This window comes from Herpailurus yagouaroundi, unplaced genomic scaffold (genome assembly GCF_014898765.1).
Source record: "Herpailurus yagouaroundi ecotype Mexico unplaced genomic scaffold, PumYag 187, whole genome shotgun sequence".
Lineage (NCBI taxonomy): Eukaryota > Metazoa > Chordata > Mammalia > Carnivora > Felidae > Herpailurus > Herpailurus yagouaroundi.
In genome coordinates, this window is record NW_024412418.1 from 18,496,298 (window position 1) to 18,523,844 (window position 27,547).

The 27,547-nt window shown below is 40.8% G+C and overlaps 1 protein-coding gene across 5 annotated transcripts in view; it reads right to left on the bottom strand.

The window, feature by feature from the left end:
- Nucleotides 1-27,547, bottom strand: part of KIAA1549L (KIAA1549 like) — a 267,700-nt gene that overhangs the window by 190,116 nt on the left and 50,037 nt on the right. The window lies entirely within an intron of this gene.

Consider the following 27,547-nt stretch of genomic DNA (forward strand, 5'->3'; position numbering starts at 1 on the left):
TTTGCAACAACATGGATGGAACTAGAGGGTATTATGCTAAGCAAAAGTAGTCAATCAGAGAAAGACAAATATCATATAACTTCACTTATATGAGGAATCGAAGATACCAAATGGATGAACATAAGGGAAGGGAAACAAAAAGAATATAAAAACAGGGAGGGGGACAAAACATAAGAGACTCTTAAATATAGAGAACAAATAGAGGGTTGCTGGAGGGGATGTGGGAGGGGGGATGGGCTAAGTGGGTAAGGGGAATTAAAGAATCTACTCCTGAAATCATTGTTGCACTATGCTAACTAACTTGGATGTAAATTTTAAAAAACAAAAACAATAAACATTACACATCTCTCCTCCTCAGACCAAGGGAGGCCTGCTCTGGGGATGGGGAGAAGTTTTAAATTAGGTGTTTTATACTGGATTTTTGAAAATATCTTTTAAATTGGGTCTTGGACCAACTTTTTTAATACATGGGAAAAGAGACTATTTGCTTATTATCTGAGAGAGGCTAAAAAAGTGAAGGAATTAAAAGGGAAGGACATAAGAAAGAACAAAGCTGTTTCCTACATGCAACCTAACAAGTTCAACACGCTCCATAAACTAGTGTGTTTTCATCACTCACGTATATGAAATACCTAAGTTGCTAGAGACACACATGGACCATTATGACATTCTCATGACCCCCACCTCCCACAGAGCACTGGCTGCCCTTGGGAGAAAAATTAATTAGGCCATCGATCCAAGTTTTATAAGATTGAAAAAGTCATTTTGTTCCCTGCTCAAATTATAAGTTAGCTATTAAACTGACTTTGGTTTCTCTTCTTTTCATCTTAAATCCACATATATCATGAAGACTATCAGCCAGCTAAAAGGGGAGTCCTCTTGGTCAGTAATTGAATACCTTTATCTTCCTTGTAATTCACTGGTCTTCCTCTTTTCCTAAGAGATGTCTTCTTAATATGACCATCATTCACAAATCGGACCACTAGTGAGATGGTGAACATTTTCTCCTCAGATAATTTAAAACATAATGGTGTTCCAGTTGAACATATCTGTGAAGAAGAAACATTTTTGCTCCCTAAAATCTGTTTGGAGGGGCACCTGAGTGGCTCAGTCGGTTAAGCAGCCTACTTCAGCTCAAGTCTTGATCTCATGGTTTATGAGTTGTAGCCCCACACTGGACTCACTGCTGTCAGCATGGAGCCCACTTTGGATTCTCTGTCCCCTACTCTGTCTGTCTGTCTCTCTCTTTACCAAAAATATTAAACAATATGTAAAATCTGTTTGAAGACCCGGTTGATATTTTTTCCCCTACTGCTTCCAATGTATATCTTGCAGAATTAACTCTGAAAAAATGAAGTTAAGTATACCAATTAGCTCACATGGAATTAACCAAGAGCCTGGTGACCTCTGTGATTTTTCCAGAAACCTCTGTACATTTGGGGAAAAGGCTCTCGGAAGCATCACATTTTCAAATAAATCCTCTTGCCACTCCTAAATTATGCAGAAACATTACACTCATGAAATCATTTTAGATACAGCATTTTTCAGACTATGACCCTAATAGAACTAAACCAACTGGAATGCCACTAGGAAGTTAATTCAAATACTCAAACACCATAAACCAACTAAGAAACTAATACTGACATGAAGCCTTGCTTCTTCCTGACTTTCTATGGTGGTGATGTCCAAAACAACTCTGTGATGATGGAAATACTTTATATGTGTGCTATCCAATACAGTAGCTATATAAGCCACAGGTAACTAACTAGTGGACACCAGTACAGCTAAGGCACTTAATTCTTAAGTTTAAATAGTCCTATGTGACTGGTAGTCATATGGCTATCATTTTGGACAGCGCAGTTATAGCATATATTGTTGTTGGCAATCTAGAGAATTCCTTTGGAGAATGAGTCCTTGTGGCTAACCATGCTTTCTGGAAAACCAAAGTAGCAATCACTAAACTTATGTTTTGCCAAATGGTTTTCAAACTCTTTTCAAATCAGCAATTCCTTTTCATCTTATTTCTCTATTCTTTTCAAAAGAAATTCTATGGTGACGTCACTGCTTTAGACATTTGGAAGGATGTCTTTCTAAAATAGTTTAAGAAAAAAATGCAATATACTCATATACCTTCTTAAACAGCAACCACTGAACATAATTTAATTTTTCCTGTGGGGCCTCAGGATCATCTTTATGAACACAGGCTATCAGACTCAGAAGAAACACATCAATTACTATAATGCACCTTAATGCAATGAAGCCCTCAGGGTCACTGGGCTCAGTGGGGCTATTTAAACTTACCCCAGGCACAGATTTTATAGCTTGCTGTCACATCTGTTGCCTAGCTATTAATGTCAACCCCTATTACTGTCAGGGTGTCTGCCCGTATTTATTTATTGCCTACCATGTTTTAAAAAGGCAGTGGCCTGTGTCAGTGATATCCTCTTTTCCATCTCATTCATTGCCTCTGACTTGCTGACATTCCAAGGATGCTAGAACTGGAGTTAGTTAGAAACACTTGTAAAGTAAGGATAGTTAGGGCATAAACAAGGGTTTGAAGAGTTCTCAGTAAGCTTCAGTTCTGAGGCCAGGGCTTCTTGATATTTAATTCATCAGCTCAGAGTCTCTTCTGCTTACTTCTTGGTTCCAGGCAGAGAGTTTCTATAATAGCTGCTTGCTTAGTTTTCTGCTACCGGAAGGGATCTTACTCTTGCCCTTAATTTTATTTACTTTTTTATTCAGTGTTACTGATTTCTCCAAAAAAGAATATAAACAGTTTTGTAACAGAGGAATCAAAACCTGGGGGAATTAAGGAAGGACACAAATGTGTTATTCTTATTTGTATTCCCTATAATATTTTCCCCAGCACTATTCACCTAGGAAGGATCAACTGGATGATGAATGATGAAATAATGTGTTCTGCTTTTGAGTTTATTTTCATATAGCTTAAGCATAATAAAAATGGTTTTCAAAAATAAACATTAATGCAGAAACTACAGATGTTCAACAATTACTAAGTATTAATTTTTCTTTGCTGTTTTTATCTGATTTGTTGGGAATTTAAGTTGAAACTTAATATCATCCACCTGGTCTTAGTCAATTATATTCATGATATGATTAGACGTCAGACACCTCTGACCACTCCTGCTTTGTGAGCTCAGGAAAGTGACCCAGAAAGATTCTAGAATTCCTTAAACAAACATAACTGAACTAGTGAAACTCCAGAAATGAACCCACTGCTCTAGGAGTATCTCCCCAGCATCCCTGAGAATGGGGGAACAATTACGCCTCCGATTCTAGATACCATATTTCTATTAACATGGCCCAGGAGGGAATCAGCCTTTAACCAGCCTTATCACACTGCTGACTCATACTAGAACGTAGCATCAACTAGAGGCTCCCCCTTAAACAGTCTTACTTTAATAGCTCTAGTCCTCCACTCCCTACCTTTGCCAGTCATCCTAAGATTTGGAGGAAGCTGAAACTAAAACCTTCTCCAGAAAAAATTTAGAGAACATCCCGGCAGATGTTCTTTCCAGAAATAATATGACTCCTCCATGAAACCTCAAAATTTTCACAGCCTCTGCAACTCACTGACACGCCCAGCAATTAATTCATTTGCTCATCTATCCCGTGACATTTGCAAGGATCCAGCTTCCACCTGAAAGAGCAATGCTATACTATGTGAGCCACTCTGAGGACGCATGTAGCTTCCCAGGAACTAATCAGATTCATCAAAAGAATCTTAAAGGCGCCAGTCCAGCTGGAAAGATTCCTTGTTTAAGCTTGAGCATGAGTATATCCTGGCCAGGTCTGAGTCACCAGAGTGGGCAGTAAGAAGCATGAAGGAAAAACTCTTGCTTCATAAAAAAGACCAGTCATGATTCCAAAACCAAAGACTCCACTAAAAAGGAGAACTACAGACCAATTTCCCTGATGAACATGGATGCAAAAATTCTCAACAAGATACCAGACAACCAGACCCAACAATATTTTAAAAGAATTATTCACCCTGAACAAGGGGGATTTGTACCTGGGATGCAGGGTTGGCCCAATATCCACAAATCAATCAATGTAATACATCACATTAATAAAAGAAAGGACAAGAACCTCAGGATCCTCTCAATAGATGCAGAGAAAGCATTTGACAAAATATAGCATCCTTTTTCAATAAAAACTCTCAAGAAAGCATGGATAGAAAGATGATACCTCCAGATCATAAAAGCCATATAGGAGAGACCCACCGCTAATATCATCCTCAATGGGGAAAAACTGAGAGCTTTTCCTCTAAGGTCAGGAACATGACAGGGATGTCCACTCTCACCGCTGTTATTCAACATAGTATTAGAAGTCCTAGCCTCATCAATCAAACAGCACAAAGGAATAAAAGGCATCCAAATCAGCAAAGAGGAAGTCAAACTTTCACTCCTTGCAGACGACATGATACTCTATATGGAAAATGCAGAAGATTCCACCAAAAAACCACTAGAACTGATCCATAAATTCAGCAAAGTCACAGGATATAAAATCAATGCACAGAAATAAGTTGCATTTCTATACACCAATACTGAAGCAACAGAAAGAGAAATCAAAGAAGTCAATTCCATTTACAATTATACCCAAAACCATAAAATACCTAGGAATAAACCTAACCAAAGAGGTGAAAAATCGATACACCGGAAACTATAGGAAGCTTAAGAAATTGAAGAAGACACAAAAAAATGGAAAAAGATTCCATGCTCATGGATTGGAAGAACAAATGCTATTACAATGTCGATACTGCCCAAAGCAATCCATGCACTTAATGCAATCCCTATCAAATTATCACCAGCATTTTTCACAGAGCTAGAACAAACAATCCTAAAATTTGTATGGAACCAGAAAAGACCCTGAATAGCCAAAGCAATCCTGAAAAAGAAAACCAAAGCTGGAGGCATCAGAATTCCGGAAGTCAAGCTGTATTACAAAGCTGTAATCATCAAGACAGTATGGTACTGGCACAAAACAAACACTTAGATCAATGGAACAGAATAGAGAACTCAGAAATGGACCCACAAACATTTGGCCAACTAATCTTGGACAAAGCAGGAAAGAATATCCAATGGAATAAAGACAGTCTCTTCAACAAATGGTGTTGGGAAAACTGGACAGCGGCATGCAGAAGAATGAACCTGGACCACTTTCTTACACCATACATAAAAATAAACTCAAAATGGATGAAAGACCTAAACATTAAGATAGGAAGCCATCAAAATCCGAAAGGTAAAAGCAGGCAAAAATCTCTTTGACCTCGGCCACAGCAACTGCTTACTCAACAGGTCTCCAGAAGCAAGGGAAACAAAGGCAAAAATGAACTACTGGGACCTCATTAAAATAAAAAGCTTCTGCACAGTGAAGGAAACAATCAGCAAAACTAAAAGGCAACCAATGAAATCTGAGAAGATACTTGCAAATGACATATCAGATAAAGGGTTAGTATCCAAAATCTATTAAGTTATCAAACTCAACACCCAAAAAACAAATAACCAAGTGAAGAAATGTGCAAAAGACATGAATGGACACTTTTCCAAAGAAGACATCCAGAGGGCAAACAGACACATGAAAAAATGCTCAACATCACTCATCATCAGGGAAATACAAATCAAAACGACATTGAGATACCACCTCATACCTGTCAGAATGGCTAAAATTAACAACTCCGGCAACAACAGATGTTGGTGAGGATGCAGAGAAAAGGGAACTCTTTTGCACTGTTTGTGGGAATGCAAACTGGTGCAGCTACTCTGGAAAACAGTGTGGAGGTGCCTCAAAAAATTAAAAATAGAACTACCCTACAATCCAGTAATTGCACTACTAGGTATTTATCCAAAGGATACAGGTGTGTTGTTTCAAAGGGACACATGTACCCCAATGTTTATAGCAGTGCTATCGACAATAGCCAAATTATGGAAAGAGCCCAAATGTCCATCAACAGATGAATGGATAAAGAAGATGTGGTATATAGGGGCACCTGGGTGGCTCAGTTGGTTAAGCATCCAACTTCAGCTCAGGTCATGATCTCACAGTTTGTGGATTCGAGCCCCGCATTGGGCTCTGTGCTGACAGCTCAGAGCCTGGAGCCTACTTCAGATTCTGTGTCTCCCTCACTTTGCCCCTTCCACACTCATGTTCTGTCTCTCTCTGTCTGTCTCTCTCTCTCTCTCTCTCTCTCTCTCAAAAATAAATAAACATGAAAAAAGTTAAAAAAAAAAGATGTGTTATATATATATATATACAATGGAGTACTACTCAGTGATGAAAAAGAATGAAATCTTGCCATTTGCAACAACATGGATGGAACTAGAGGGTATTATGTTAAGCGAAATTAATCAGAGAAAGACAAATGTTATATGATTTCACTCGTATGTGGAATTTAAGATACAAAACAGATGAACATAGGTGAAGGAAAGCAAAAAGAATATAAAAACAGGAAGGGGAGCAAAACATAAGAGACTCTTAAATATAGAGAACAAACTAAGGGTTGCTGGAGGGGTTGTGGGTGGAGGAATGGCTAAATGGGAAAGAGGCATTAAGGAAGGCACTTGCTGGGATGAACACTGGGTGTTATATGTAGGGGATGAATCACTGGATTCTACTCTTGAAATCATTATTGCACTATATGCTAACTTGGATGTAAATTTATAAATAAGTAATAAATAAATAAATAAAATAAAATAAAATAAAATAAAATAAGTTAAAAAGACTAGACAGAGGCATTGACACCACAACCTACCACACTTATCCCAGCCCCCAGGTTCCCTGCAAAGCAGTAAGATCCACAGTTGGGAGAAGACACTCAGAGAGGGGTGAGTGGTCCTCAGAGAAGTGCCCAACAGGCTGAAGTATGGGTCAGGAGACAAAGCTGGCTCATCAACAGCCAATCACCACGGGTTTTGAGAGCACGAAAAAAATGGAACAACCTTCCTTCCACAGTGGGGGTGGCTATGATGGGCATCTCCCTTTTTGTACTGTTTCTCCAAGCTTTTGCCAACCTCCTAGATATGATAAGAAAGGCAGGACAATGAAGGGATTATCAGTGTGAGAAAACTGGTAAATGAAGACTATTTTAAAGTCTGATGGTTTGCAACTTACTATTTTTTCTTTCATTGGGATCTTGCTTTAGAAGTAGCATAGCACAATGCAAAAAACACTAGTTTCTGGAGTCAGGCAGACCGTATCCAAATTCTGGCTATGTGATTTTGGCCAAATTACTTGACTTCTTGGCCTCAGTTTCTTCATCTGATAATGTGAGAGAGTTCGAGGTGAATATATGTAAAATGCCTAAGATGCAGAAGGCACTCAATAAATGATAGCTCATTGCTCTCGACCTCTTGTCCCAGAAAAGCCTAAAAGAGTGGAAAGGAAGCAGGGGTTGGCTCTTTGGAGACTTGTCCAAGGAAAAGGAAGATCCTTGCTTTTGAGGTTTTCTTCAGATTGTTCAACTCAGTCCTCTAAGCTGGGGTACGTTCTGGAGAGAAACTTAGTTTACTTTTGCTAAAACGTGGCTAGTGAGTAGAGGGAGGAGAATGAGGGGATCTCACTCATAGAAGTAAGGCACTTCTGTTCTCTTCCAGACAAGAGCAGAACAACAGCTCTTCAAACAACCTTTTGGCTACAAAGCAAACAAATTAACTTAGAATGGAGAGTAAGTGGAATTTAATGACAATTATGAAGGATGATAAACTTGCCACTGTGTGCAATAAATAGAAATAATGTAGGGAGAAATGGCCATATGTTAGAGAAACTTCAGGAAAATAAACACATTTCTTCAGGTGCCTGTGGATGCTTATAAACATATCCACGTTGATTGTTTATGTTGTCCTCTCATAAACAGTTAAAGAACTGAGCTCTTAACTTTACACTTTCTCTGAGGCAATTTCCACTTTCAACTTTGTAAAATCTGTTTGCTTGTGGGTCCCATATGCCCACGTAAGGCTATCAATTCCATGCCTTCTTCCTTTTTGAATCTTCGCTGAATTGCACACTGTAGGCCCTCACAGACAACTGCTGGAAAGAAACTTAGAAGCTCATCTACCTACAAGCTGAGTGTATGCGTGCGTGTGTGTGTGTGTGTGTGTGTGTGTGTGCGCGCGCGCGCACACGTATGCACACATGCATGTGTATGTGTGTGTTTAAAAGCTATATTGTTTTAGGAGCACCTGGGTAGCTCAGTCAGTTGAGCGTCTGGTGTCTGATTTTGACACAGGTCATAATCCCAGGGTCATAGGATCGAGCCCTGCATCAGGCTCTGTATTGAGCATGGAACCTGCTTAAGATTCTCTCTTTCTCCCTCTGCCACTCTTCCCAACTTGTGTACTCTCTCTCTCTCTAATTAAAAAACAAACAAACAAACAAACAACTATATTGTTTTATTACTACCATCGGGAGTGGCCTGTATGGGGTGGTGGGTGCACCGGCCTAGGGTTTGTGTGGGCTGTGAAGAATACATGGAAATTAGGAGGCTGAAAGAGAATGGGATGGGTTGAGTGGCCAGGCCCTAGGGCTCCTCAGATTTGCTTGTGGGTATGCAACTGTGGTCAGAGGGGATGGTCAGGAGATAACATCTCAAAAGCACCAGCCAAAAGGCATGCTGGAAGACACTGCCCATGCAAAATTGGTCTTAGTAGCTTCACATGCCCAATTATCGATAACAGAGAGTTACAGAAAAATGTTGTTTCTGGTCCTTCTTGATAGGAACTGAGAGTTGTGAGGTGGGAACAACTGTTTCCTCTTTGGCAGCCTGACCCTGCCTCAGACAACCCCAGTGGTCTCGCTTGGTTGGCTCTGCCTTGCCCCGCTAACCTTCTCCAGCAACTTTTAGTTAATAAATGAGAATCCTCTTCTGACATTTGAAGCCATCACTCAATCCGCCATTGCTGACATTGAAAAATGAGCTCTGAAGAAGAAAAAGAGTGAGGAATCAAAATCTATTTTGCAAAAAAGAATGCCTAGAAATTACATATTATAGTTGAAAAGCAAATTTTCCAAAAAGTTTCTTGGTTTTAAACTCACTATAAAATAATAATACATGTCCATTACTGATAGGGAAATGAAAAGTAGAAGGAAGACAAAATACCCACAATCCCACTGTCCACAGACAATTACTGTTACCTTTTTATTCCAATTTAAGATCAAATTTAAATTCCACTTTTTTAGTAGAACCAAAATTAATTGCCTTTCCAACATACGAAGGTTTACTCTTTGGTACTGCACATTTACGTTGCTAAGTGTGAGTAGATGTGGATTTAAAAAAAAATCAAAATGAGTTACTAAGAAAAAAGCGGGGCCCAAGGGAAATTGGAGCCAAGTTGTTTCTTTCAAACTGTTTTTCCAAGGTGTTAATAGTTCCAGATTATGTAAACATGGCCACCACTGAGGAGAATTTCCTAAATACACTACCTGCAAATCTATGAAGGTTTTTCTTTTTTCCTGAAGTTCAGGGACAAGGGACACACAGAGGTGTGAAGAAAGCACCTTCAGGTGTGCCAACATTCCTGCACTGGAAAAGAGAACTGGGAAAATAATAATCTACAAAGACCTGAAGCTGGTCCTAGAGTACAGTATATACAGTATGGGATTCAACCTTCCCTTATCACAGACCTGCAACCTGCTTTACTATAAAATAACCTGAACTATGGCTCTGTCTCATACCCGTGTGACATAAAAACACCTTCAAGTCAACAGAGATGCCAACAAACACATCTCATATCAAGTCTATTGGAAAAACTAAAATGTATTGCCACTGCAGCAAGGAATTGTATTTAAAAGATGAATGTATGCAATATTGAGGAAAAAGCTCAATAATGGGAAGGACACACAACTCTACTCTTCGTGTTTCATATACAGCCACAGCACAAGGACACTTATCAACTAGTGAAGTTTTAAGTTCAGAAATAACTGCAAAGGATGCTTCCTCTAATGCAGAGTTTTAACTGAATTATTACATAAAGGCAACTGCTGGAAGATGCTTTTCTTATCTTGCAATTATACTTTTCGTTTCACAAACTACGTAGAGAGACAAGCATCATCTAGAACTGTGGCCATACTCTCATACGTCTCCATTCCTTTGCTTACAAGATCTCCTCTGTCTTGAACGCTCAGCTCATCTACCTGGCCAGCTCAGTTCAGACAGCAAGGACTCTACAAAGTCCTCTCTAACCACCTCCTTTCCCCACTTCAGAAAGACCTGGACATTTCCTCCCAAGTTCCCACAGCATCTTCTGCACACTTCTATCACCCCACTTCACTCTTATTCAACCACATCTTTACTAAGCCCCCACATGTGCCAAGCATTATTCTAGGCAATGGGGATAAAATGACATCAACTCAGGCAAAATTTCTGGAGTCTATATTCTTGGGGTTTATATTCTGGAGATGAACACAAGCGATAAGCATAAACTACAATATAATGCCAAGTAGTAAGTAGTGCTATGAAGAAAAAGTAAAGCAAAAAATACTCAAATTGTGTGTCCACAAAATAGAAAGTGTGCATCTTCTTAAGAGACTATTTGTTATACAGTCCAAATGTAATTAATGAATACTGCTTAGTCAGAGGATGGTTGGGTAGACAGATGGATGGATGCAGGGATGCATATCTTAAATACCACAAAGGTATTTCAGAGAGCAAATCCTTAAAGAATGTGACGTCATTCTCTTTCATTTGTGTAAGTACAACTGTCGCAATCTGTCACGACTACTACCACATCAGTCACATGCACTGACATCATCACCACATTCTTGTCCCTGCCCTGCCCGAGACTCCGTTGCAAGCCAACAGATGTGTTCAAACTTCCAGGGTATGTTATGCTTATTCTGGCCTCTGCGCCTTTCTCCTTTAACTGCCTTCTGCCCAGGACACTCCCTTTCCTCAGTTCTATTCCTTCAAAACTGAACTCAAGCTTTGCCTCCTCCTTTCCTGACAAGAAGCTCCCTGTGGCATAGCTACATCACAGCACTTTCCCCATGATTATATGTGTTCCTCCCCAGCTGTCTTTGCCAGCCTCCAAGACAGTCCCCAAGGATCCCACCTCCTCCTATACACAAGCTTGTGTATAGTCCCCTCCCATATTGAATCGGGGCTGTGAGACAGATAGAATAGAGCAGAGGTGATGGTGTTTGGTTTCTGAGGCTAGGTCATAAAAGGCATTGAAGTTTCTGGTTTGGGCTCTCAGATCACTTACTCTGAGGAAAGCCAGATACCATATTGTGAGGACACTCAAGCAGCGCCCATGTGAAGAAGAACCAACTTGCCAAACATATAAGTGAGCCACCTTAGAAATACATCCTCCAGCCCCAGTCAAGCCTTCAGATGACTGCAATTCTGGCAAACATTTTGACTGTAAGTTCATGAGACACCCTAAGCAGAAACAGTCAAGCTGATCCTGAATCCCTGATCCACAGAAACTGTGAGATGTAAGTCATGTCTGTCAGGGTTTTGGGCCACCGAACTGGGTAATTTGTTACAAAGGAAGGAAGAAATAACTAATACACCAACAAACAGCTGAGTTCTTTGAAGACAGGAATTATGTCTCTGTTTAGTGCCTACAGCAGTACCTAACACAGAACAGGAGCTCCAAAAGTGTTCAGTGGATCAATGAATGTTTAAAAAAAAAACCCATAAAACTGACATTTATTGAATCCTGATTATGCCTGGCACTGCCTAGGCACTTTACATGGGCACTTTTCTCATATTAGCAATGAGATGTTGAAGCACAAAGAAATTAAACAACTAGCTCAAGGTCACATAGGTGACAAGGAATAGAGCCAGAATTTGAATCCAAGAATCTGAATTCAACATATCATTCTTAACCACTGTGATAAATTAATTTCTGATGATGAGCTACTTAGGAAGACGACCTATCTAATTCATCTGTGTATCCCTCACAGGACACACAAGACCTCAACAATAAATATGGAGTAAACGAATGAATGAATAAATGAATGACTGTGACCAGACATTCCATTCACGCTTGATTACAAATCCTTTCAATAACTGACACAAATTATTTCTTACAGAGTCTTGATATTAACCAGCTTGTGTGTTCCTTCTGGATTCAAATCAAATTCTAAATATAAATTGAATTTCATTCTTGAAAGGCACTGTGAAATTTCACTGAACAACTGCTGTTACCCAATTTCTCTCTGATTCTCTCCCACCCACGGCCCCCACTGTTCTGCCGGCTTTGTCTCCTCCACCAGCAACCACCCCCAACACAGAGGTTTGGGGACAAAACCAAGGACACCAAGGGATAGTGCCCTCATCAGACAATAGTCCTCCTTGGTTTCCTTTCATCACCTCCACCCTTCCCTTTGCCCCCAACCCAACTGGGAACCACCAAGACATGGGGTCTGTCTCCCCAGGCTGCTCTGCTCAGCTGCCACTACTTATCTCTGTATCTCCAGACTTCACTCCTGGCAGGATCAGGAGTGACTCATTCTTCCATCATTTATCGTGGGTCTGCTCTGTGCCAGGCACTGTGTGAGACACATTCCTCCAGGAGTTCACAGACCAAGGAGAGTAGGAGGAGGAGAACACAGACAGCTGCAAAGCAGTGTGTGTGCATGGAAGGAAGACACCAGGTCCCAGGAGGACATTCAGGAGACGTGGGGGAATATCCCTAACTGTAAGCCTTGCCATCTACACCCTGAACTCTTATTTGGAGCAGGCCTAAGTGTTGAGAATTTCTTCTTCATGCACTGAGTAGTGTATTAATTAGTGAAATATGTTATTTGACAGGCATAATTAGTACATATTCTTTACATGCTTCCATTTCATTTTAATATCAATAGCTGCTAGAAGCAAGGGCAATTCATTTTTTAATGAATTAGTTAGAACCACTAATACGTGCATATGGCAAAACATTCAAGCAGTACAAATAGATATACAATGAGAAGTCAGTCTCCTCATCAGCCTCCAGACCTCAAGTTCCCCTCCCAGAAATAATCATTGTTACCAATTACTGGTGCCTTTTTCCAGAAATATGTTTTATTAATAGACACATTTTTATAAGTGAGAATACATGGTACACTCTTCTACACCTTTCCTTTTCCATGTAATGACATATCTTAGAGTTCATTCTAGAAGAGCACATACATCTCTATCCTGTGTTTTTTTTTTTTCAACGTTTTTATTTATTTTTGGGACAGAGAGAGACAGAGCATGAACGGGGGAGGGGCAGAGAGAGAGGGAGACACAGAATCGGAAACAGGCTCCAGGCTCTGAGCCATCAGCCCAGAGCCCGACGCGGGGCTCGAACTCACGGACCGCGAGATCGTGACCTGGCTGAAGTCGGACGCTTAACCGACTGCGCCACCCAGGCGCCCCTATCCTGTTAATGGCTGTGTATGATTTTGTTATAGGAATATAACATAACGAATCAATCCTCTAAGGATGTTCAGTTTAGACTGTCTCCAATGATTTGAAGCAGCTCAACGTTTTCTTTCATATTTAAAAGAACAATAAATAACCAGTATTCCATTCTATTGTGACAGTTAGTAAATAAATCACAGCATTCCAAAATAAATTGATTCTGTTTATATTCCCTCCTTTTTGTTTATTTTCTGAGGTCATCTTTCGCATATAAGGTCAATACTCCAGGGAGCACTGATCTTGTCTAAGTTCATATGTTACTAGAAACCCCATAGGTACAAAACTGAGAATTTAGAAAGCTCCTTTCCAAAGTACCATGTTTTTACCACAGCAGAAGTGCATTATGCATACATATGTGATAAGACCACTGACTTACGGCGCCTATCTATAGCTGACACCAATTCTATTTCCTCTTGAGGAATTCAGGAAATCAGTCATATCATAAACTACTTTTTCTGTTCAAGAATAGAGATGTAGGACACGTGGGTGGTTCAGTCAGTTAAGCGTCTGACTTCAGCTCAGGTCATGATCTCGCAGTTTGTGAGTTCAAGCCCCGTATCAGGCTCTGTGCTGACTCCACAGAGTTCGGATTCTGTGTCTCCCTCTCTCTCTGCCCCTCCCCCACTCACGCTCTGTCTCTCTCTCTCAAAAATAAACATTAAACAATTTTTTAAAAAAGAATAGAGATGTAATTGAAACAGGTCATAGAGGTTAATAATCTAGGGGGTCTTATACACTCTTCAGGGTCTGTGAATAAGGCTGCATTTCAACGTAATTGGCTTCCTTTTCAATTGTATGGATTTTGTTAAAACCGTCATTCTGAGAAGAATCCATAAATTTCACCAGGCTGCCAAAAGGTACCAAAAAAGAATGAGACTCTCTGACTACTAGTGAATTCAAGCCCATTGGGGGTGGCAAGCAAAATCAACTACTTAAGAAATGCAGCATCTTACCCATTCACTGTTCACACCTCTGAAAATTTCCTGACATATTTCATTAGCAGGAGCTGTTTCTAAATCAGGTGAAAGAGGCTCAGCAAACCATTCTCATTTACTGGGTTCTTGACTTGATATTTTCAGACATTTCTTATAAAAACAGCTTTCTCTCAAGTAGCATATGAGTCCTAAACAGACCACTAGATGATCAGAATCTCTTGCATCAATTTTATTATCAGATGTATTAATCATTTCTTTAAGAAAGAAAGCATTTTTAGCTTTTCTTTTCTCTCCATGCTTCCAATTTTTAAAGGTATGGATTTATTTGAACACTTGAAAATAACTATTTGTTACTCCTTGACCTTTCTATATCACTGATAAAAATGAGGCAAAATACTCTGTTAATAAAATAACATGGCTTTAAAATGAGTTTAATTGCAGAGAAGAGTTGGATGCATGCCTTATATGATTGCTCTCAGCTTGTCACTAAGTCATTTTCAATCTCACACATATCTTAAAAAATCACGTGAGGACAACTGCTTTAGGTGGATGTAGATGCTGTCTAACTCTGAGCCCAAATTCAAGGGCTTTTCTACCATGTTGTCCTCACCACTGAATTAACCGATCACTTAATAATGAGGCGGTTTCATTCAACTAATGGTAGATTCATCTTACAACACAGGGGTGGAATGATTAAAAGATACAGGATCTTTTGCAGGATCAAGTCCCTTGCATGGGTCACTATGAATATTTTAAAAGATGACAGTATTGGGGCACCTGAGTCAGACAGCTAAGTGCCAACTCTTGATTTCAGCTCAGGTCATGATCTCACCTGAGATCTCAGCTCATGATCATGAGTTCAAGCCCCATATTGGGCTCTGTGCTGACACATGGAGCTTGCTTGGGAGTCTCTCTCTCCCTTTCTCTCTGCCCCTCCTCTGCTTATACTGTCTCTCAAAAATAAATAAACCTAAAAAAAAAATTAAAAATATAAAAGATGATAGTATTCACCACCATTGAAATTATCTTAGGTATTTATTTACTTGTTTCCTTTTTCTACCCCCACTGAACTGTAAGCTCTGCGAGAGACAGGATCTTAGTGTCTGGTTCATTCACAGTGCACTGTATTGCAAACATCTAAAATACTGCCTAGCACCTTTGTTTCTGCAACTATGTGGGTGAAGAAGCCTCTTTTAATACAAATCACTTAAAGAAAGGGATAAAATATGTTATTTAAAAATCTGGTTTAAAATATGATTGAGGTTGCAATAAAGGGAAACAGTTGGAAGCCATAAACTAGAAAGTATAATTTTACTGGGTAATGCAAAGCTAGCATTTGCCCCCAAGGACATCAGCTGACCCAGGAGCCTGGGTTCTTACACTGTGCTTTGGTATGTGTACCTGGGGACAAAGCCTGGGGCTTGATCATAGTGAGAGACCAGATTAAGTACTTTTTTCCAAAATGCCACAATGCTCAAATGGAAACAATCTCAGAGAATGAGGCTGTTGTTTAGAAGGAGACTTATCTATCCTGGCCTTGGTGAGGCAAAAAAAAAAAAGAAAAAATAAATATCTCCTAAGAGTCCCTAACCAAAAGCCCACATTCATACAGGTGTAGGGCTAGAATTCACACGACATCTTGGCTTGGAAGTACTGAAAATGTGTTAAAGTAGCCCTTGGTTGTCATTATCCCATGGCTGGGACAAATGCAAATCCTTTCCCTCTGGAGAAAGACTCTTCAAACACAGGGCTCTAACAATTCCCATAGAAAAAGTTTCAAAGAGCATGAGTGAGCTCACAATAAAAAGACAAAAAATCACTAGGGGCACCTGGGTGGCTCAGTTGGTTAAGCATTTGACTTCAGCTCAGGTCATGATCTCACCACTTGTGAGTTTGAGCCCCACATCAGGCTTTGTGCTGACAGCTCAGAGCCTGGAGCCTACTTCAGATTCCGTATCTCCCTCTTTCTGTGTCCCTCTCCCGCTCACACTCTCTTTTTCTCTCAAAAACAAATAAATGTTGAAACAAAAATTTTTTTTAAAAATTTAAAAATCACTAAAAATAAGAGTAAGCAAGTCACTATGAGTGAGAGCTATCAAACTGGAGACATTGCAATGATCAGACACAAAATAAAAAATAATTAAGTTTAACATGTATAAAGAAATAATAGAGGGGACTAAAGACACGATGAAGGCAGTTGAGTAAGCAATTTTTAAAAAGAGCCAAACAGAATTTCTGAAACAGAAAATATAATAATGAAAACCCAAAAAACAGATAAGTAGCATATTAGACACAGCCTAAGACAGGATGTATAAAACTTAAGATAGATTTGAGGAAATTACCCAGAATACAGCACAGAAAGACTTGTTAAAATGCATTTTATTTTTTTAGAACACTTTATTCCTCACTTGTTTTCAATTTATTTTGAGAGAGAGAGAAGGGGAGGGGCAGAGAGGGAGAAAGAATCCCAAGCAGGCCCCACACTGCCAGCACAGAGCCCCACGCAGGGCTCAAACCCATGAACCATGAGTTCATGACCTGAGCCCAAACCAAGAGCCAGTCACTCAACTGACTGAACCACCCATCCCATTAAGATGCATTTTAAAAGCTAAGTTATATGAGGGACAAAGTAAGAAGGTTTAACATATGTCTAATCAGATTCCTGGAAAGGAGAGGGGCATCTGGATGGCTCAGTCAGTTGAGCTTCCAACTCTTGATTTCATTTCAGGTCACAATCCTAGGTCCGTGGGATTAATCCCCCTGTCAGGCTCCATGCTGAGCATGAAGCCTGCCTAGGATTCTCTCTCTCTGCCTCTGCCCCACCTCTGCTCTCTCTTTCTCTCTCTCTCTCTCTCTCTCAAATTAAAAAAAAAAAAATGTACAGTTCCAGAAAGGAGAAAAATAAGGAGATTGAGGTAGAAGTAATATTCAAATAAATAAGGGCTGATAATTAAAAAAAATTTTTTTTTAGTGTTTATTTATTTTTGAGAGAGACAGAGACAGAGCATGAGGGGGGAAGGGGAAGACAGAGAGGGAGACACAGAATCCAAAGCAGGCTCCAGGCTCTGAGCTGTCAGCACAGAGCCCGATGCAGGGCTCAAACTCACGGACTCCGAGATTATGACCTGAGCCAAAGTCGGACCCTTAACCGACTGAGCCACCCAGGCGCCGCAGGGCTGACAATTTTTAAAATTAATTGAAGATATGAATTCTCAGATTGAACACATACAGTAAATCCCAAGCCAGAATAAATGAAAAGTAATCAATATCTAGACATCAAAAATTTCAACACTTAGTGAAACTGAAGAAACCAAATTCAAGGAGAAGAGAATGACGGCTGTCAGAGACAAGACAGATCATTGACAAAGACTGAGCTGACTTCTCAGCATCAAGCATGAAAGCAAAATGACATCTTCAAAGAGTTGAAAGAAAACAACTATCAATCCAGAGCAAGCAAAACTATCTTTCAAAACATTTTCAGGCCAACAAAAATGGATACAGGTAATTACTAACATATCCTCACTAATGTAATTTTAAAAGAATGTCCAGTTTAACCCTTGAACAACATGAGAGTTTTAGGGATTCTGACCCTCCACATCATCAAAAATCTGCGTATAACTTTTGACTTCCCCAACACTTGACTACTGAGAGCCAGAAGCCTTACCAATAACAGAAATAGTCGGGTTAACCCATATTTTGAATGTTATATGTATTACATACTGAATTCTTACAATGAAGTTAGCTAAAGAAAATGTTATTAGGACGATCATAAGGAAGAGGAAATACACTTACGGTACTGTACTGTATTTATTGAAGAAAACCCATGTGTAAGCAGACCTGACCAGTTCAAATCCATATTGTTCAAGGGTCAACTGGACTCAGAAAAGAGGGAAAGTGATTCAGAAGGAAGATCTGAAATGTCCGAAGGAATATTCAAACAGGTAAGTGTAAAGACTTACAGTTAGACAAGTCCTCTTTGACTCCATCTATTGAGTTTAAGACTGATCCAAACACCCACGCTACCTAGAAAGGGGAGGCTAGCTGGGGCTTATTACTCACAGATGGGATACACTGGACAAGACTAACCATGAATTTGCTCAACTATGAGATGTTGGACATAACTCGTTCTTTCATTTTCACGCAAGCCATAATTGCTGTAATTTCTACAACCCCACAATATAAGAGAATTCTCCATGCAAATGAAATCAAACTCTTCAGGGCACAGCAAAATTCAAATTTTCAAATGAATGGTTATTTCACCAAATTGTGAGAGATTATTATTATTATTATTAGGCCCTTTTTTGTTCAATAATTTCCACCTTCTCTCTGGGACTTGTTCCTTCACAAATGAAGGACACGTGATGATTTGCAAACTAAATCACGAAGATTTCCCTTCTCAGGATTAGGATCCACTTCAGATAGTAGGGAGAGAAACTGGAAGAGGCAGAAATGTAGCCAGTTCAGAGAGAAAGACTGTGTGGAGATTCTTTTTTTTTTTTTTTAAGTTCTAAATCACTAACTGACCAGAACATGTTCAGAAATGACCAAAGTTACCAGCATATGACAGATCTATGGGCCTATGCAAAATAAGAATCACCATTTCTAAGAGCCCCAAGGTTACGTCTTAAGGCATCTTCAAATCCCTGCACTTTGATCACACAGATGCCGAAAGGGGCAAAGGCAATAGAAGAACGCTTCTCACCCCGGAAATGGTGCTTTCAGGAGCTACAGCAAAGTGATGAGTGCTGTCCTTCTAAAAGTGGCGATTCACACACCTGGGTCTCTGAGCGGTGTTTCTGGAACTGAATCCAGATAAGGTAAGGAGACAAGATAAGATGGGATAAGAACCAGGAATGGGACCTAAATCTGTGCCTAAACTGGCGGCCAGCTTGACTGTTGCCAGTTTAGTGAAGCCAATGGAATCAGTAAACCATCAGCTTCACTGACTTTCCCCCAGAAATGAACAGGAATTTGACTCAAATTATACTATCTCTGTTGAAAGAGTGTAGCTCCTGCTAAAATGGCCCATTTTAGGGGCACCTGGGTGGCTCAGTCGGTTGAGCATCCAACTTCGGCTCAGGTCATGATCTTGCAGTTCGTGGGTTTGAGCCCCGCATCAGGGTCTGAGCTGACAGCTCAGAGCCTGGAGCCTGCTTCAGATTCTGTGTCTCCCTCTCTCTCTGCCCCTCCCCCACTCACGCTTTGTTTCACTCTGTTTCTCAAAAATGAATAAATGTAAAATTTAAAAAAATTTAACAAAATGACCTATTTTATTTTTTTTTTAGTTTCTTAATGTTTATTTATATTTGAGAGAGAGAGAGAGAGAGAGAGAGAGAGAGAGGCAGTGCACAAGCAGGGGAGGGGCAGAGAGAGACAGAGACAGAATCCAAAGCGGGCTCCAGGCTCTGAACTATCAACACAGTGCCTCCACGGGGCTTGAACTCACAAGCTGTGAGATCATGACCTGAGCCGAAGTCAAATGCTTAACTGAGTGAGCCATCCAGGTGCCCGATAAAATGATCCATTTTAGATAAAGAAGATGTGGTATCTGTGTGTCTGTGTGTGTGTGTATTGTGTGTGTATATACATATACACACACAATGGAATATTACTCAGCCCAAAAAAAGAATGAGAGCTTGTCATTTGCAATGACATGGATGGGACTAGAGTGTATTATACTAAGTGAAATAAGTCAGTCAGAGAAAGACAAATACCATATGATTTCACTCATATGTGGAATTTAAGAAACAAAACAGATGAGCATAGGGGAACTAAAAAAAAGAGAGGGAAGCAAACCATAAGAGACTCTTACCTGTAGAGAACAAATCACAGATTGATGGAAGGAGATGGGCAGGGGATGAGTAAACGGGTAATGGGCATTAAGGAGGGCACTTGTGATGGGCACTGGGTGTTGTACATAAGTGACAAATCACTGAATTCTACTCCTGAAACCAATATTACACTATATGTTAACTAACTAGAATTTAAAGAAAAAATTGGGGGGAAAATGATCCATGTGAACCAAATCTCTGCCCCCTCCCCCCAAAAAAAACCATTAACAAAGGAAAAAAGATGTACACAGTTTGACATCAACAGTTAGCCAAAGATGGGAAGTCAGGGACAGCACAGGGCTAAAAAGGGGTAAGCAGGTGGTAATGGGCCAGCCAGGTAGGCTGGGTTCAGACCAGGAATCCACAAGGCAAAGTAGGAACCAGGCCAGAGGCCGCTTTATCCAGTTTGGGCATATACAGCGAAGGTGGGGACAGGCGTGCTGTAATCCAGTCAGATCTGGTCACTACAGGTACAGGAGCAAGGTGGGAAAGAGCAGGCAGGGTGAAGGTCTTTACAACAGGCGGCTCAAGGCTGGCAAATGCAGGCCTGACTATCGGAGGTGGGGGAGGGGGGCTGTAAGTTATCTATCAAGGGCTTATTATGTGGCATGCACCGACAAGCACTTCTCATCCTTACAACCCTCCTGTGAGGTACACAGTCCTGTTTTACAAAGCAGGAAAGGTTCAGAGAGGTGACACGATGTGTCTCTTTGGGAAGTAGCAGGGTCACGATTCAAACCCAGCACTGTCTGGTTTCAATGACAGCAGTTGCTATGACCCCTTACGTCCTGATCCAGGGCTCTTCAGTCTCCTTCAGAGCTGCATCCCAGTGATCATGCTGCTTGGATAAACACCCTTTTGTCTTCCATCATCTTCTCTTAACTCATTTATTCCTTTTTAATCTTGGCTAAGAGGAGGTAAAAGCCTTTTTTCCATTCATACCCACGGAAGACCATCACCCAAGAGTAAATCCACTTTGTCAAGCTAATCCATTTTTTAAATAATGTGTATATATGAGAGTGCTCTAAAAAGTCTGAAGTGCTTTAGAAATGGAAGGTAGAGTTATTTTAAAAATTACCATACTCATCCATACAGCCCAACTCATCTGAGAATCTTCTAGGACTGAAATACTGTGGTCACAAATTATAATGCTGATAAGGTGAGACAGCTAGAATTACTGCCCAGAGTGCTTAAGTCAACAATTCAAGTGTAGAACTGAAAGTTAACTTTTTTCCTTTCACAAGCGAAATGTCCATTATGCAGAGGATACCTCATGCTGGAGCTGAAGGACTCCAGGGGGCTGGGCCAAGTGTCAGGAGACGGGGTTCAAATCCCAGCTCTGCCTCTAACTGGGTGGCTGAGGCATGACACTGGACCCCTCTGCTTCCCTTCTCTCCCACCCTTCCTCCCCCATCTCAGGCGCCTCCTCTGCAAGGTGGTTTGCTGTACCAATTAAGAGTGAGGATTTGGGGGGAGCCAGATTGCCTGCATTTTTGTTCTGTCTCCATGATTACCAGTTGTAACGCTAGACAACTTACCCAACCATTCTCTACATCCGTGTCCTCATCTCTACAGAAGATAACAACAGTACCTACCTGTGACATTTAATTTTATGTGTCAACTTGACTGGACCACAGAGTGCCCAGATATCTGACTAAACATTATTCTGGATGTTCTTGTGAGTGTGGTCCTGGATGAGACTACCATTTGACTCACTAGACAGAATAAAGCAGATTGCCCTCCCCAAGGTGGGTGGGCCTCAGCCTCTCTGCTGAAGGCTTGAATAAAATAAAAGGCTGAGTAAGAAGGAATTCACTCTCTCTGCCTGTGTCCGATCTGGGACACTAGTCTCTTGCCTTCAAACTCAGACTTGGATTGGACCTAAAACCATTAGCTCTCCTGTGTCTCCAGCTTGCCGACTGCAGATCTTGGACTTTTCAGTCTCCATAAGCATATGAGCCACTTCCTTATAATAAATCTCTAGATATGCAAGCACCTCGGTGGCTAAGTCAGTTAAGCATCTGACTCTTGATTTCAGTTCAGGTCATGATCCCAGGGTCGTGGGATCAAGTTCTGTGTCGGGCTCTGTGTTGAGCCTGGAGCCTGCTTAAGATTCTCTCTCCCTCTGCCCCTCTCCCCAGCTCATGCTCTCTTCCTCTAAAATAAAATAATAACAATAATAATAATAATCTCTAGATACCAATATAGGTATAGGTACATATATATACATATGCATCCTATTGGTCCTGCCTGCCTCTGGAGAGCCCAGACTACAAGACCTCAGAATTACTTAGAATTAAATTAGACAACACTCTTCGGACAAAACCCAGCACATCACACGACCTCAATAAATATTATAATTGACCACTAGACATTTAACATCCCAGTCCTACGAGTCTAATTAAAAGAACCATAAAATGTGTAGAAGCAAAACGATTTTAAAAAAACTACAGAACTATAAAAATTTAGGTCACTTCACCTGCAATCACGAGTCTCTTCATTTTCCTTTCTGGAATATGTTTGTGATTTACAGAGACACTGTAACTATGGTGACATCTATTAAAAAAACTACCAAAAAAAAAAAAAAAAAAAAAAAAACCCTGATGCCAGGATCTAAATTACATCCCCATTTGCTTCCTCACCTAAAGAGGTTTTACTACCTCTTTCCAAAGCAAATGTCTGTCCTATCCCTATTCAGGTGGCCTTTGAATCTGCTGAACTTAATTAGAGCAAGTCAAGACGCTACTCCTCAGACATTAGCACTCAGAGTTAATTAGCCAGATATAACACAATTCTTCTTGCCGGGCAAATCAGAGAGCACCCTGGAAAAGCCAAAAGGAAAGGGAACAACATTCTGTGCTGAAGAAAGCAGGCTGAAATACACAAGTCTTAGGCTTTTCCCCAATTTCCAGAAATAACATGGCCCTTCTTTTGACCACTTCTAGGAAGTAAAATATCAAACCACCATTTACATTGTAGGCTGACCATCATTCCTTCCATCTTTTCAAAATCAAAAGATGACACGGACAGTTCATCAGAACAACTTTCTTCTGAGAATGCCGATCACACAAGCTACTTTATCATACATTATGGTGGCTTTCAAATGAAAAGCCCAAATGGGATCTCTTTTTTGAAATTTATTTAACCACAAACTATTCAGACTAACTGCAGACTCTTCCCAAGAATACCCATATTATTGTTTGTAAGCTAAGATCATGGAAATAGGAGGGAAAGTGCTTTGATTTCCATTCAGGACATATTCAAACATATTTTCAAAGAAAATTCATTGAAGCTGAACCTTAATTACAAGTCACCATGAGGTGGTGAAGGAGCTTTCCCCGGTGCTACTTCAAAGGTTCATCCAACAAATATTAATTGGCCACCTCTTATGTGCGCAGCATGGTGCAAGTGTTTGAGTCTACAATGGCAAACAAAACCGAAAGAGCCACTGCCTTCTTAGAGCTGCTTCTGACAGGGTCAAGGTAAGCCTGGTCCTAGAACAGGACAGAGGCCACCTAAGCAAACCTACAGGATGCTGACATCCCAAAGGGCCCAGTGGAGGTCATCTGGGGCACTGAGACAAAAGCAGAGAAAGGGCAGGCTTGAACTGTTTCAACAGCTCTAGGAGAAACCACTTCTAAGTTACACCACACTTGGCTTATAAACATGAAACTATGCAGAAATACTCAAATGTAACACCACTCTTTAAAACCAAAGAAGAAATCATTGGCCAGATCTTACCTAAATGAGTTATCCAAGCATACCCTCAGGATAAGTTCAGGCCTTTTGGATGTACATTTTTCCTACATGCTGAAATGCTTTATTAGTCAAGGGGAAAAGACTCAGGTTACATAACATTCACCACCCCCATCACCCCAAATATGACTGACAAATAAAATACAAATGAAAGCCTATTCCAGCACTTCCCAAAAATATTTTGTGAAAAACAGGCCCTATGGGTTTAAAAAAAAAAGAGGTAAAGGAATATTGCAAAAATATCTTTAGAGATTTATAATGGACATTTACGTATTACAAAATAGGAAAAGCCCCAAGTATCCATGTTTTTATGTCAGGCATAGTTGTAAACAATGGGACTAAAGCAGTAAACAAACAACCAAACAAACAAACAAAATCCCTGTTTTTGTGGGGTTGATATTCCAACAGGGGAAACCAAGCAATATATAAGTACTAAGGGAAAAAATAAAGCAGAGGAAGGGAGATCAGAAGAGGGAAGATGATGTTGCTATTTTATATAAGATGATCAGCAGAGACTTCACTGGCGAAAGACATTTGGACAGAAATAGGAAGGGAGAAAGCCCTGTGGCTTTCAGGAGGAAGAGCATTCCAGGCAGCTAAAGCAATATGTGCAAAGGCCCTGAGGCAGGAGTGTGTTTGGCAGGACTGTGGCACGGCAAAGATGCCAGCAGTGGCTGAAGTGGTATGAGCAAGGTGGAGAGTGATAGGAAACAAGATGGAAGAGGAAGCCAAGGCTAAATCCTACAGAGATTTTGGCTCAAACTTGAAGTAAAACGAGATGCAACTGGAGGCTTCAGAGCAGAGCTGTAATGTGAGATCTGACTCACAATTTAACAGGATCTCTCTGGCTGCTGTGTTTCACACAGTCTAGATCATGGCAGAGGGAGGGAGAGAAACTAGGAGGCCAATTTGTAGGGTACTTTGAAATTCCAGGTAACAAATGATGCTGGTTTAGAACAGAGTGACTGCAGTGGAGGTTGTGAGACATGATCAGAGTCTGGATATGTTGTGGAGGAGAACCAGGGGGAGGTAGAGCCAGGGGGAGGAGGTAAAAGAGAGGTCAAGGACAGCTCCGAGATTGATGGCCTGAACAACTGGAAGGATGGGGTCGTCCAGGGAAGTGGAGATAAAAAGACAGGAGGTGTGAAAGCTGAGGCAAGAGGAAGTTTACGGCCGGAGGTAATGAAGATGAGAAGGAACCAGCAAAGAACACTGAGAAGAACTAAGAAAGAATGGTTGTTATCTGGGAAGCCAAGTGAAGAAAGCACATCAGGAAGGAAGGAGTGATCGACCCCCCCTTAAATGTTGCTGTAAGGACAAGAAAATGAGGCCTGAGAATGGACCGCTGGGTTTGACAAAGAGGGAAGCCTTTGGCAACCTTGATAAGAGTCACTCTGTGGGATGATAAGGACTAAAGCAAAGCTGATTACAGTGGATTCAAGATAGAATGGGAAACTCCACAACAATGACAAATAACCCAATGAAAAAAAGGGCAAAGGACTTGAATAGACATTTCTCCAAAGATACAGAAATGGCCAACAAGCACATGAAAAGATGTTCATTCGCCATTAGGGAAATGGGAATCAAAACCATAATGAGATACTGCCTCATATCTACTAGGGTGGCTATGTGGGGCGGCAGGGGGGAGCAGGAAATATCAAATATGGATGAGGAGGTAAGGCAACTGAAACACCTGTGCATTGTAATGTAAGATGGTCCAGCCACTTGGCCCAAACCACCAAATACTTCAGTGGCTACTCAAAAAGTGAGATGTAGAATTACCATGTGACCCAGCAATTCCACTCCTAGGGATATGCCCAAAAGCACAGAAAACAGATACTCAAACAAATACTTATACATGGATGTGCATAGCAGCACTACTCACAATAGCCAAAAGGTAGAAACAACCCAAATGTCCATCAATTAATGAGCAGATAAACAAAATGTGCCATATACATACAATGGGATACTACTACACAATAAAAGGTAATAGAATTCTGATGCATGCCACAACATGGATGAACGCTGAAAACATCATGTAAATGAAATGAGGTCAACATTTTGTATGACTCCATTTTATAAAGTATACAAAAGAAGTAAATCTGTAGAGACAGAAAACAGATTGGTGGTTGCCAAAAGCTAGCGGGAGGGGAGAATAGACGATGACTGTGTAACAAGTAAGGGGGGTACTTTGGGGATGAGGAAAAGGCTTTGGAACCAGATGAAGGCAGTAGTTACACAGCAATGTGAATGTACTAAATGCTACTGACTTGTACATCTTAACATATTAAAATGGTTTTATGTTAAGTGAATTTCACCTCAATTTTTAAAAAGAGCAATAATGGGAAGAAAGGGATTGGAGACAGTCGGTAAGAAAACTCTTCCAAGGAGGTTTGCGGAAAAGGGGAACAGAGGCACAGAGCAGCAGCTGAAGGGGGATGTGTGGTCAAGGTGGGGGCTCTTCTAAAACAGAAGATAGAGGAAATGCCCATCTGCAACTGGAGAGAGAGGACCGGAGGCAGATTTGCTGGCAGGAGGTCCTCAGTCTCATGCACAAGAATCAAAGATGCCTCATCCTTAACAGGAGAGGAGGCAGGATACGGGCAGCTTGGTCGAGGCAGCAGTGGAGGCTTGCAGAAATTCTCTTGGGCTAGTTTTTTCTTAGGAGATGTGGGGAGGTTAGGAGTGGGGAGAAGGTGTGAAGCAGTTATCCCAGGGAGTGGGTGGGCAACTAGACTAAGGCAATAGGGAAGCAGTGTTGGGCAGCTTGAACAGCCCACTCAAGGTTAATGGTAGCAACCTGATGAGACTAGTAAGCCCGGTTGTGTGGTTTTTTCCAACTGTATTCAGTTGCCTGGGTAAAGGTGGAGAGCTATTTAATTTATTTATCCCTAAGTTCCCCCGAAGATATCTGACCATAGAAACCTATTAACAGCCCCCAAAGAGTCTACATACAATTCTACTCTACGATTAGATAGATAACGGAGGATAGAAAAATACCAGTACCTCTTTCTAACCAGCGATAGATAGATAAATGATAAGGGAGGGGCCAGGTCTGGAGGCCCACAGGGGAACACAGGCATTAGACTGGCCAGGAGGGCACCCATTAAGAGGGAGTAAGAGGGAGAACAAAATGGAACAGCTGTCAGAGTCTGAGCTTTGGAGTCAGATTTCCACTCCAGCTGAGTGATATTGGGCAAATGAATCTCTGTGAGATGTATCATAAAATGGGGGAACTATCAACTGCCTTTCAAGGATGTTATGAGGATTAATGATGATAAGCACTTAGCACTCAAGTTTCTAGCATATAACAGGCATCCAATCTAAGGAGGGAACTGTCATTATTAACCAGTCAGATCTGCCAGATCAACCAGATATGAAAGATGATGCAACCAAAACATTGTCAACCCAGGTGCCCAACCACCTGTGCACTAGGATGGTCTCTGGGGAATCTCAAAGAGTTGACATGACTCCCTGTCAATCTACAGTGAGGAACTTCACCAGTCAAGATACAACCTGCCTGCTTTAGCTCAAGAGTAAGTTGGTGTTTCTAGCTCCCAAGTTAATGTGCAAAAATGAAGCACCCTCCACTTTCTATAAAACAGTACATTTTGCAA